Below are 12,229 nucleotides of genomic sequence, written 5' to 3'. Positions count from 1 at the left end.
CTTCCCCCAGTGGGAACCCAGGCTGGGCCTAGAGACAGGCACCCAGAGGGCACTCTAGCCTCAGAGGGTGCTGGCTGACCTCCCTAGACGCCCCATCTGGCACCTTCCAAGCTTCCAGAGGGACTCGGTGGAGTCCTGTTCCCCAGCCAGGCCCCTGCAGATCCCCAGCTCCCTCCCGCAGGCTCACTCTAGCCCTCCTGATCTTGGGTGGCCCTGGAAGCTCATGCTGCCCCCTCCCCACTGCGGGGGCCCAGGGGAGGGGCGGGGGAGGCAGGGCAGACACCACAAACCCCACAGCCCAGGTCCAGATCCTGCCCAGTCCCGCCTGCTGGAAGCCCCCACCCCAACAGGCTACTGGACCTCCCTGGGCTTCTGCTTCCTGGGCCAAAAACCAGGCTGGTATCAGAGTCCCCGCAGGGTTGCCCAGGGTGAAGGACGGGATCTGGTCACGATGCTGAGCATGAGGCTTACCAACTGGAAGGGAGAGTCCAGCAGACTCCTGGGGGTACAGTCCTTGGGGACTGAGGACTCAGAGAGGAAGCCCACCCCTCCCATGCTCCCGGCAGCCTCTGAAGGCCTCTGCCGGCCTGGCTGGGGTCCAGTGCAGGCCAGTTCCCCAGATGACGGGAAAGGCCTGGGAGCCTGTGGGTGTGCGGACAGCTCCTGAGCCGCAGGCCCCGGGGCGGGCAGGGAAGTCTGAGGCTCTTCTTGGGCCAGGGAAGCAGTCATTGCAGAAACTCCAACAGTGAACCCGGGCTGAGCCGGCCGTGGACTGGTGGGATCCAGACACCCATCCTCTGGCAAGGACAGGGCACCCTTAAGAGCTTGAGACCCCCTTCAGGGCGGGGGGCTTCCTCAGCCCCTGGGGACAGAGCCCTGCGGCTGCAGGGAGATGTGCGGCTGTGTTATGACTGCTGTGGTTACATGGGGATGGTGTTTCCAAATTAGCACACGCTGGGGACGGCGCCGGCATCCATCTGGGGATTAGTAGAGCGTGGGAGGCAGCGTCTCATGACCCCTCCCTGGCATCGCGCAGCTGCAGAGCCGGGATGCTTGGCTGGGGGAGGGGGAGGGGGAGGAAGGAGCAGGGAGGGGACTCGGGCCCAGCCCATGCCCTGCTGCGACCCTCCCTGGTCCTGGAGGCTCTCCTTGTCCTGGGGAGGAGGGTCTGGGTGCTGGGTCTGGGCCTGGGGCTGCAGCAGGAGAGACTTGGGCTGGCTACCTGGAGGCGCTCTGGGCAGCGTGCCTTGGGGGTGTCTGTGGAAAATTCCCCCCTCAGGCCAGGAGGGCTCACCCACCCCAGCAGTGGCCTGAACTCACCCTAGCCTACTCGGCCTTCTCCCACCCTGCCAGACCCTGACCCCTGACCCAGCCCTACCCTGGGGTCTGTGGCTCCTGGTCAACGGGGAGGATGGCAGCCATCTGCCAGGGTGCACCGAGGTGAGAGGAACAGGTGGGTGGCAGTCCCCCCCTCCCTGGGGAGTGGGGACAGGAGGGGTAGACAGTGCCATGTTAGGAGTCAGCTGTGTCAGGTGGGCATGGGGTGGGCTGCACTTAGTGGGGGAGTCAAGCAGGGGTCTTAGGAGCACGGGTCCCTGGGGAGAGGGGCAGCCAGGTGGCCTGTGTGGTCAGGAGAAGAGTCCACTGCCTGGGTGAGGCATGCTGGCTGGCTGCTGGCCAGTGTGGAGTGGTGGCCATACCTGCCTCCGAGGCATGAGGTCTGGAGGCTCTGGCTGGTGCCCAGGGCAGGGCATGCAGCGCCAAGGGGCAGAGGAGGCTACTAGGCACCATGGGTGCAGGCTGTAGCCCGGGGCAGGGTGGAGAGAAGCTGGAGGGAGGGAGGCCCAGAGGAGGAGGACGAGGGACGGAGGACCGGTGGTTCCAGCCTCCCTCTCTCCACTGGCTCCCTGCATGGCCAGCCTCAGCTCAGGTCCTCTGCACCCCTCCCCACGCGGGCAGCCTGCTGGTGGCTTCATAGCATCCAATCCCTGACCCGTCCCCCAGGTGGGCAGGTCAGCTCGCCTAAGCACTGGGGCAGGGAGTGGGAGGCCCAGGGCCATCAAGGCTGTCACTGGGTTGGGGGACACCTGGCCACCTCCAGAGCAGACGCGTGATTCCAGCCCAGGATCAGTGCTCCTTCTGGGCAGTGCCCTTACACTGCTCAGTGCTGGGCAGTCACAGTGGCCCCCAGGACTGCAGGGCTCTCCCCAGGGCTGGGTCACCTAGGCCACAGTGGGCATATTCAGTGTATACGGGTCCCTTGCCCAGCTGGGCACCTGGACCCTTGGTGTGGATGCTACTTGATTCTTACACTGCCCCGGCCCCAAGTAACCTGATCCCAGCTGCCACCCAGCCACATGCCGGGAGGGGCCTGGGGACATGAGAGGAGGGCAAGGGTGTCCTCCAAGAGAGGGTGGAAGGCTCTGGACAGAGGCCCGTGCAGACAGGACTCGGGCCTGGAAAGATGAGGCTCCCGATGGGAGGGGCTCCAGCCACCCTGCAGGGACCACAGCGATGGGAGGACTGGATTCAGGGCAGCCACCACGGATACCTGATGGACGAGAGCCACGCTGGGCCCAGAGTCTGGAGCATGCAGGGCGCAGGAGGTGGGAGCACCCCCGAGAGCTCCGTCTCTGCAGGGACGGAAGCCATGTCAGAGTCGGTCCCAGTGGCACTAAGAAGTGGCTGATTGGGCTCAGCAAACGTGGACGCGGCCTTCCAGATAAATCAACTGCTGCTGCACCAGCGGCTGGCCAGTGAGAGCAGCCAGGGCTGAGGCAGCGGCAGGAGCGCCCGCCCCAACAGCGGGGGTGGGAGCCCCTTCTTGGGGGAGCCATGGCGGGGTGCACTTCCCAGCGTGGCCGGGACCACCCCAAAGGGGCACCGAGGTGCTCATTCTGTGAGCACCCCCACCCACCCAGTTTGTGCCCCATTAGGACCCTGGGTCCCCTTCTGACCAGTCTGCAGGCTACACGTGAGGGACAGGGCCTGACGCAGCAGAGGGACCCCATGGGCAGGGAATGGGGGAAGTGTGCTGGCCTTGCACAGGACAGAACAGGGGCCCCGCCGAGGACAGGATCTGCATCATGGGGGGCAGGACAGACGGACACGGGGGGGGGGGGAGAGTGGGCCCACCTGGGGCTCCCACTGTCCCCGCAGCATGAGGCAGACCCCTTCTGGACATCAGGTCCCTTCCCAAGGGAGCGGGATGTGGCTTTCTACCCTGCAGCTCCTGCAGAGGGGGCGGCTGGCCTCTGGGGCCTGGGGTCGGAGCACAACTGTCACACACCCACCCGCCTTGCCCCCAGAAGCTTACAAAGCACGGTGCCCGTCACCCAGACCTTCCCGCCGTCCCCGCCTCGCCCCTGACCGGCTCTGAACAGCTCACTCTCCTGCTGGCCCTGCCCCGCCCTGTGGTCCCTCCCCAGGTGTCAACCCCAGGTCCCTGGCGAGGTGGGTGTTGGGCACAGGGGCGAGCAGAGGGCTGGACGCCATGGTCACTCCACTTCCCCGAGCCCATTTCTGACGGACGCGTGCACAGAGTGTGGCCAGGGGCAGCTGGCCTTCTGGAACATGTTGAAGGACCTTCAGGCCTAACTGAAGGAATTTCCAAGCTCTCTCCATTGGGTGGTGGCTCCAGGACACAGTTTGGGAGCTGGTGGGACGGCGTCGGGATGAGACCAGCCAAGCCCCAGGGCCCGCTGGGGGCTTCAGAGGAACAGCTGCAGCTGATCCCACGGCCCCTGTGAGTCACGTGCCTGAGAAAGGCAAAGGCCTTGCCCCAGGGCACACAGCACTGGGAGCACCACACTGCCCAGTCCCCGCCCTGGTCCTTCTCGGTGTCCTTCCTGGTCACAGACATCACACACAGGGGAGACACGAGGAAAACGAGCTCCCGCCACCCCACAGCCTCCTCGGCACCTGTCCCACCTCCCCACCCTGCCACGACCTACGCACTTCACCCGCTGGGACGAGGTGGTGCATTCTGCACCTGCAGAGGCAGCCCAGCCCTCTCCTGCCATGTCCCTGCCCAGCCTGACCCCAGGCTGCTGGCCTCTGGGCCCCAGGGTCGATTCCTGCCTCCAGGGACGGGCCTGGCCCTGGCTCCTACCGCAGCCAGGGAGATGGCTTGGGCCTTCTCGTCCTAAAGCCTCAGTTGTTGAAGAACAAGCACCCTCTTGCTCCTGGTCTGCCAGGCCCTGCTGGTCATGCCCTTGCCTTGTTCTCTACACCATCCAGCTCGCCTGGCCTGGCCTGGCCACCAGCTGCTTACACACACCAAGCTCATTTGCCTCAGGGCCTTCATGCATGCCATTCCTTGAGCCTGCAATGCTGTTCCCCTTGGTCTTTCTGCCCAGGTCCGTCCAGTCCTTCTGCTTAAGTCAGAGCTGTCCTTCTCAGTCACCCTGCCTGGACTTGGGCTCATCCTTCACCGCCATCTCAAGGTCCTGTTTCCACAGCACGGAGACCCACTCGTATTTCCTTAGTCTACTGGTCTCCGTGCCCCGGGTGATAGCGCACACCAGGGCAGGCAGTGTGCCTCTCTCGTCCTCCACTGCTTCAGGATGCCTGGCACGAAGTGGGTGCTCAACAAGCGAGCGGGTGGGCAACGGCCAGGCGGAGGGAGGCACAGTGGACGGAGGAAGCCAAGTGCCTGCATCAAGGGTGCAGGATCTGACCCTGGAGGTGGGCCTCAGCTGCTGCAGGGCAGAGGCCCGCGCCTCTCCCAAGTGAGCCCCGCGACCTGGCTGCCACATGCCGGGAGACCAGGATGGGGTCAGATGGCCGCGCCGAAGGCCGGGCCCCTAACGCTGGCACACATCCCGTCCACCTATTCTTGCTTCGATGAGGCAGGGGAGGCCGTGGAGTGAGGGCTTCACACTGTGCGGTGGCCCAGTATCAGGCCCTCTGAGACGCAAGAGCCCTTCAGTGGCACCCACATCGCGTGCACCCGGCACACACGTGCGGTGGGCAGTGCCTCCTGGTCTGCCCTTCCTGCCCCCTACAGGCCCCAGGGTCCTCCTCTTCCAGGACTCAGCCCTCAGTGGCCGTGGCCTGCCTCATGGTCTGAGGAGGCATGCAGTGGCCTGTCCGACATCCCAAGGGCCAGACAGGCAGGTGGCAGCAGGCCGAGGTGACACGGCAGCCTCCCTGTCAGGGCACCCTGAGCTCTGTCCGGGAGACCCTCAGCCAGTTGCAGCCACTCTCAGGCATTATGGGAAAGCAGCCAGCCGGGCCGTGCCCCCGCCCACCCGGGCTCTCTGCCTTGGACCCACTAAATTCCCAGGCCACAGGGTCGGGGTGTGGCTGCCGGGGAGCGGCTCGGAGGCCATCCCGCCCGACCTCGATGGTGCCCCGAAGACTGCTCCCGCTCCCTCAGGCAGCCCCAGCCCAGCAGCAGCGCCGGGCACTGCCCTCTGTGGGGCAGGAAGCCAGTGGGCAGGGCCGGCCAGGGCAGCGGGCTGCACTCCCTCCGACCGAAGCCTGTGAGCGAAGCCAGCATATGAAATATTCATGCCGTAAATGGTGCAGTTTTGTCTGCGTTCAGCCAGCTTCATGTATATTTCAGAGTATTATGAAATGGTGATGTGTGCCACAGAGACGACGAGACAGCGGGCCGGCCGGGCCGGGAACCTCGGGTGAAGACGGAGGGAGTGGGGAGGGCTCTCTGCAGAGTGGGCATGCTGAGCGGGGTGGCCAGCCCCGGGGGGCTGTGAGGGCTGGCAGGTGGTGAGGGGACCAGGCCAGACGCAGCCCGGAGCTCTTGCCCAGAGTCCTGCCTTCCGCAGTGGAGGGGCAGAGCTGCTCCGCCTGCCCACCCACCCGCCTGCCCACCCGCTCCTCTCTGAGGGCCACAGGGCTCGGGTTTCAGGCCAAGGCCGGGTGCTGATTCAGCAGATGCCGGGGCTTCTGGGGCATTTCCAGCCGTCCCGCGAGACCTCCACCCTGGCTTTCTGGAGCAGCCTCTCTGGGTCCCACCCTGGCTGGGACTCCCCTCCCGAGCACAGTGTCCCCAAGGCCTGGCAGCCCCACCTGGTGCTGCTGGGAGCGGGGCAGCGCCGCCCTGGGCTGCGAGGGCTGGTGCCCGGGTGTCCACAGCACACTCCACCCTCTAGAGCTGGGCAGGCCTAGGGTCGCCACGGTCAGCTCCACCTGGAGTAGGTCAACCAGGGTCCATGTGGAAAACTCGACCCCTGGCTTGCTGGGCTGAGGAAAGTTTTGCTGGATCCTGGACTTGCTCAAGGCACACTGCCCGGGCTGCGTCTGCCACCACAGTGGGCTGGAGCAGCTGGGCTGCAGGCTGTGCCCTGAGGGCCAGGGGTGCCGGCCCCTGAGCTAGGCAGCGGGGCGTGTGGACTTGCTGGAGCCATCACGGCTTCTGCCGCCGGAGCTGGCCCCGCTACAGGAGACGGAGAGAAAACGGGGCGTGTGGAGGGAGCAGGGACTCCGTGCCCTTGGCTGGCGGTGCAGCCTGTGCTGTGGTCGCTGGGCGAGAATGAGTTTCATCCCTGTAAACCACAGAGCCACACCGTCTGGTCTGCAGCCTCCCTGCCAAGGGTGATGTCCTCCTCTCCCTCTGCCAGCGTGGGCCAGGGAGGGGGCAGGGACCCCAGGGCAGGTGCCCCTTGGAGTGTCCCAGGTACCTGGGAGACCCTGCATGGCTCATGGACGCCTCCTCTGCTCCCCACTCCCCCAGCCTGGGTCTCAGGCTCTCCTCCACCCCTTGCCCAGTCTGTCCTCACTTCCCGTGTCCTCCCCGGGTTTGCGTGCCCCAGCACCATCAGCACCTGGGCACTGTCCAGTCTGCAGCTGGCCCCTGCAGCGTGCGCACTGACCAACTCCTGGCTGACAGCCTTCTGGCTGGAGCTCTGCCACAGCCACCCATGCCCTCTGCCACAAGCCTGCCCCTTCTCCAGGCTCTGAGAGGCCACTGTGCGGCCTGGCCTCCACCCACCTCTCCCAGGAACCTGACTGTGACGCTCCTCCCCGAGGAAGCGCATCAGGGCTTCTGGGTGGGCACCGAGGGCTCTGGCCCCACCTGGGCCTCTCTGAGAGCGAGAACTGGCCATGTCATCCCTGAGGGGTTTGGCGCAGTGGCTTGAGGACTGGGTGGGTGAGGGAGGCTCTGTGGAAGACCACCATACAGGAGGCAGACACGGAGGAGGCCCAGGCCCACCGTCCACTCCCACGGCCCTGGAGGGGAGGCAGCTGCCTTCTGCCCAGGGCGGCACACTGCAGCACGGCGACCAGGCGGCCAACAGAGGTGCTCTAGTGAAACTCCTACGCCCGGAGAGGCCGGCCCAGGCTCAGATGGGCTGGACGACAGGAGTGTGGCCTCCGCCATGTGGTCGGCTGTGCCCCGAATCTGCCGCACCTCAGGATGCAGCTGTGCTTGCAGATGGACCCATCACCGAGGCTACTGGGGCACATTGAGGTCACTAGGGTGGCCTCGGTCCAGTCTGACCTGTGCTCTTATGAGAAGGGCGTTCGGGATGTGGACTCAGACGGACAACCACGTGATGACCCAGGGAAGAGATGCCCGTCTGCAAGCCAAGGAGGGAGGCCTAAGAGGAACCCGCCTGACCCACACCTGCTCCCAGCCTCCAGGACCGCGGGGGAATGAATTCCTGACATTGGAGCTGCCCACCCTGCCTGTGGCAGACCAGTCCATGGACCCGTGCCCTCCGCACCCGTTGCCTCCCCTGTAAAATCAGATAACCATGCGCCCACCTCACGGGCTGCAGTGGGGACGAGAGAGTGGAAAGACCCGGGGGCCCAGGCAGGCTGGTCCGGGCTCTGCACCCGGCTCCTCCCTGTCCTTGTACTTCCTCACTGCCCAGGCCAGCAGAGCTCCTCCCAGCTCACGGTCACGGCTTTTAGCCACGCCCAAGTGTCCCCCACCAGAGCCCAGCTCAAGCAGCCCAGAAGTGGGGAGAAGAGGGGCCTGGGAAGCATGTCCAGCCATGGCGGTGAGCAGGCAAAGCCCAGGGCCACAGTTTTCTGGCAGGAGGAATGAAGCAGATGAATACAACACCCCAGGACTGAGCAGGAGTCCCGCTCGGGCAGGGCACCGTTGATGTGACCACTGAGGGTCCTGGACTAGCTGTGCCACGTCCCTGATGGCCACAGGGCCTCTCCAGGGCTCCTGCGATGGGCACCACGGCGTCTGAGGTAGACACTTTGTGGAAGTCTCCATACACCCACAGCAGTGGCCCTGGGTGGCCCCCGGGACACTTGTGGATAAGCACTTCCCCTGGGACACACACAGGGAGAGTAGGCACACAGGAGCCAGTGGTGGCCCAGCGGGGCTGGCTTGGAGAGGGGGCAGCAGAAGTCCCTGTCCAGCACCCAGTCTGCGTCCTCTGAGGGCTCGTGCCTGGCCGTCCTCACTCGGAGCCCAGCTGACCCAGGCACGTGTACAGATGACAAGAGGAAAGGACCGTTTGGGGTGTACGCTGATTGAGCGCCTGCTGTGTGCTCTCACATGCTCATGGCGAGTCTGAAGGCCCCACACAGTCGGGTGCACAGCTGCCCGGCACAGGGAGCAGAGCGGGCTCTCTGTGGAGGTGGGGGTGGGGGCCGAGACCTGACCTGCGGATGCCAAGGGTGTTGCTCAGGAAAGACCAGCAGGTAGAGGAGGTCGGGGCGAGCTGCCCAAGGGCCCCTTGTTCCTCAGCCTGCGTGGACATGGTGGGTGTGACCAGGGAACAGCCCAGGAGTCCAGGAAATGAACAAGGGCAGGGGACAGACAGCACTGGGGTCTGCTGTCACCACAGGTCCTGCCTCTGCCCAGGGGCCCACACCCACGCGTGTCTGCCTCCATGGGTCAGAGGGCACCTTGCAAGCTCCCCCAGGTCCCCAGGCCCTGCTGCACGCAGTGCCACCCCTGAGACTCAGGTGGGACCAAGCAACAGAGACACTTGCTGCCTGCACACACTTGGAGTTCACCTGGGCCCACAGAGACGCACGGAGACGGTGCGGAGCTCACACCATCACTCTCCACAGTGGGGCACACGCACACACATGCATGCACCCCTGGGCCACGCCACTCACGCGCACTGTACACGCACATCACTCTCACACGCCCCGGCCCCCCACTCCTCCCCACGAAGCCGAGCAGGGAATGCACGCACATCCACACGCGTGTGTCCCCCTGTGTGCATCCCAGGAAGCCCCCACCCTCTCTGTAGAGCTGACAAAATGGTCCTGGGGCGCCTGGCTCGGCTCTCAGGAGTCTGCTGGGACCAGGGGAGCACCCAGCGGATATGGGCTGGGTTTGCCGCTGTCCCTTTCCACCAACCCTCTGGGCCACCTGGTGCTCGGTGCGGACGCCTGCTCCTTGTCCCCCAGGGAATCTACAGGTCTTCTGTGGTGATCTGAAGCTGTGGCAGGACGGAGAACCCAGCCCAGCTCTGACGGGTCACCCTGACAGGGGACCCCTGGAGAGGTGGCTCAGGGGACCCTGAAGGGAGAGCAGGAGTGAGCAGGGAGAGGTGGGACAGGGGCTGGCAGAAGTCAGTCAAGAGGCAAGACGCCTAGTGTGCCCAGAGCCCAGGGAACAGGCCAGGTTGGAGGGGACAGAGGGGCCCCAAGAGGCCCATCCTTGGCTGCCACCAAGTCCCTCGGGAAGCCCTGAAGGAGGCCCGGAGGCGCCCATGGGTCTGCACACACTCCCACGGCCACTGAAAACCTGAGGTGACCTTGCCTCGTGGACACAAGGTGCTCTCCTACAGCCCGGCAGTGCCCTGGGTCCCCGGGCCCCCACGCTGCCTGCCAGCTCCTGCAGCTGGGTGCTGAATCTCTGCTCGTCCCGTGGAGGCCCCCTCCCAAGCCACACCCCTCCTGGGGACTGGCACCTGCAACCCCAAACCCACACCTGTAGAGGAGGCTGTGGGAGCACAGCGGACCTGCAGCAGAGAACCGGGAAGAAGCCTCAGAGCTGGACCATCAGAAATAGCACACGGCCTCCTCCCTGGCTGCCCTGCTGAGAACGGGGAGCCGCAAGAGGGACGGGGCTGACGTTCAGGCTCCCTGAAACCTCTGGTCCCCCTGAGCCAGCTACACAGCCCCAGCTGCACCTCGCAGAGCCAGACATAATGGGGCATTAGGGCAGAATCGAATTTCCCCTTAATTACAATGGCCCACGGATACTGTTTAATTTGTACTCTGGAGTTAATGTGGGCTCCCCTCCGCCGTCCCTGAGGCTGCCCGCAGCCACACATGCACGCTGGTATCCACACGGCTCCGCATGCCCTGTAGGGCACTGACCTCCCTGTCCCCGAGTGTCCCGACGCCAGCCCCGCCTCCGGCCAAGCCCACCACACGGAGGCCAGCGGTATGTCCGTCACATGGCACACGGCGCACACATGCGTGAACTGTCCTAATAGGCGGGCGGGAGCATAATTTTTCCTCTAATTACATATTCAGCACTTCTGAGAAAATGAGATTTTAGTAATTCAATTGGACTGAGAAGCGGGGCTATAATAAAATGAAATTTGTAACAATCGTGCAGTTAAATTAGTTAAATGGAGAGGAAGGAGCTGTGGAAAATTGACCCCGCGATCTCCTAAAGACTAATCAGACATTTGAACCCAGTTGTGCTAACAAAGCCCCCAGGGTACTGCGGAGGGTGGGGTGGGAGGTAGAGCTGGCTGCAGGGTGGGGCCAGAGGGCCCAGGACGCAGGTGAAGGAGGAGGAGGAGGGGACAGGCAGGTGGCTAGAGTGGAAAAAGCCAAGCACAGGCTGCTCACATGGGGCTGTCCTCAAACTGCGATTTTTGTAGCATCCCCTGGTGCCACCTGGAGAGGGACAGTGTCACCAAGGAGACCAGCCTCGGAGCTTAAGCGCTCTTGGCTCTCCTGAGCACAGGCACAGAGGGGGGCATCTAGGGAAGAGAGGGCGACAGTGGGGACCAAAATTTCAGTTCCCCCTGCTCCTCCAACCCCAAACACAGAAGCTCAGCTGGGGGACAGGGAGGCCACTTCTGTCCAGACCACTGGGCCATGTCCTTCTCAGGACAGCCACTCCAAGAGCACAGTGCTAAATCAGGAGTGGCCGGTCCAAGGTCCAGGTCCAGTGTGGACACTGAGCCTCTGCAGGACAAGGAATTCCAGAAAACTGGCTCTAGAGATACTCCGTGGCGGGGGAGGGGGGGCTCTGGCAGGGGGAGGGGAGCGGCGGGGCCTCCTGTAAGCTTCCTCCTGACCACGAGGCAGGTCCTCTATTTGCTTCCTCCCCAGGGACGCCCTGCTCAGAAGACCCGGCCAACTAAAGAGCCACTGGAGGCCGAGAGCCGCAGGGCAGGCTTTGAACAGGGAGGAGGCCACTGCCGCAGCCCACCTGGGCCTGGTCAAAGCTGCCTGGGTAGGGGAGGCCAGGCCCATGGCCACCTGCTTCCTGCCTGACCCAGACAGGCCCTGGGTGCTGAGCTGTGCTTGCCTGGGTGCTGTGGGTGTCTCCGGGCCAGATGGCATCCAGACATGGCTGTTGGATCCCACCCTCCAGGGCCTGCTGGACCCTGGTGCTGAGCCAGGAAAACAGAAGGGGGCTGGCTCTGAGGAGGGCAAATTATGGCCCCTGCCCTGAGGCCTGAGCACACGGCATTCTAGAATGTCAGCAGAAGCCCTTCCTGCTCCCCTTGGCTGCCAGGGCCGGCTCCACCCCAGCAGCTCCGGTTGAGACAGCCGGGAAATCAATAAGGAAGTGGCAGGTGTTGGCGTCAGGAATCCTTCCCATCAGGAATCCTTCCCGTCAGGTTCTGGGAAGAGGGAGTCGGGGGCTTGAGGTTTGGGATGGGGCTGGGGAAAGAACGGGCCAGGAAGACCCCAGGTGCCCTCTGGGAGCGGGTGGCTGCACCCTCAGCCTCCCTACAGGGCCAGCTGCAGAAGCCAGTGGTCAGGGAACAGCAGCGGGCCAGGGGAGGCAGGAGCCCAGGGCAGGATTCCCTGTGTACAGGGGCACCACGCTGACTCTGGGGTCTCTTCCTGTGCACCCTGAAGCACCCTAAGGCAGTTGCTGGAGAGTCCTGGACCTGCAGAGGCAGCAGGGTCTGCAGCTCCGGTGGGGAACAGTTGGGTGGGCAGCATCTCTCCCCGGCAGTCTTGGTGGGAGGTGCGGTAGGATCAGGTCCCTGAACACCTATGCAGTGGCCAACACTGTTGACAAAAATGGCCTCACAGGCTCTCCGTGGGAGGCCAGGCCTGCAGGGGCCCGGGAGTGTGCAGGGGC

At 64.5% G+C, this 12,229-nt stretch overlaps 1 protein-coding gene across 14 annotated transcripts in view; it reads right to left on the bottom strand.

Annotated features, from left to right (window-relative positions):
- The window catches only part of Rbfox3 (RNA binding fox-1 homolog 3), a 380,462-nt gene that overhangs the window by 45,314 nt on the left and 322,919 nt on the right, over positions 1–12,229 (bottom strand). The gene's annotated exons all lie outside the window — the stretch shown is intronic.

Source organism: Ictidomys tridecemlineatus, chromosome 3 (genome assembly GCF_052094955.1).
Source record: "Ictidomys tridecemlineatus isolate mIctTri1 chromosome 3, mIctTri1.hap1, whole genome shotgun sequence".
Classification (NCBI taxonomy): Eukaryota; Metazoa; Chordata; class Mammalia; order Rodentia; family Sciuridae; genus Ictidomys; species Ictidomys tridecemlineatus.
The sequence above is the reverse complement of the archived record's forward strand: the minus strand, read 5'-3'. Positions and strand labels throughout refer to the sequence as shown.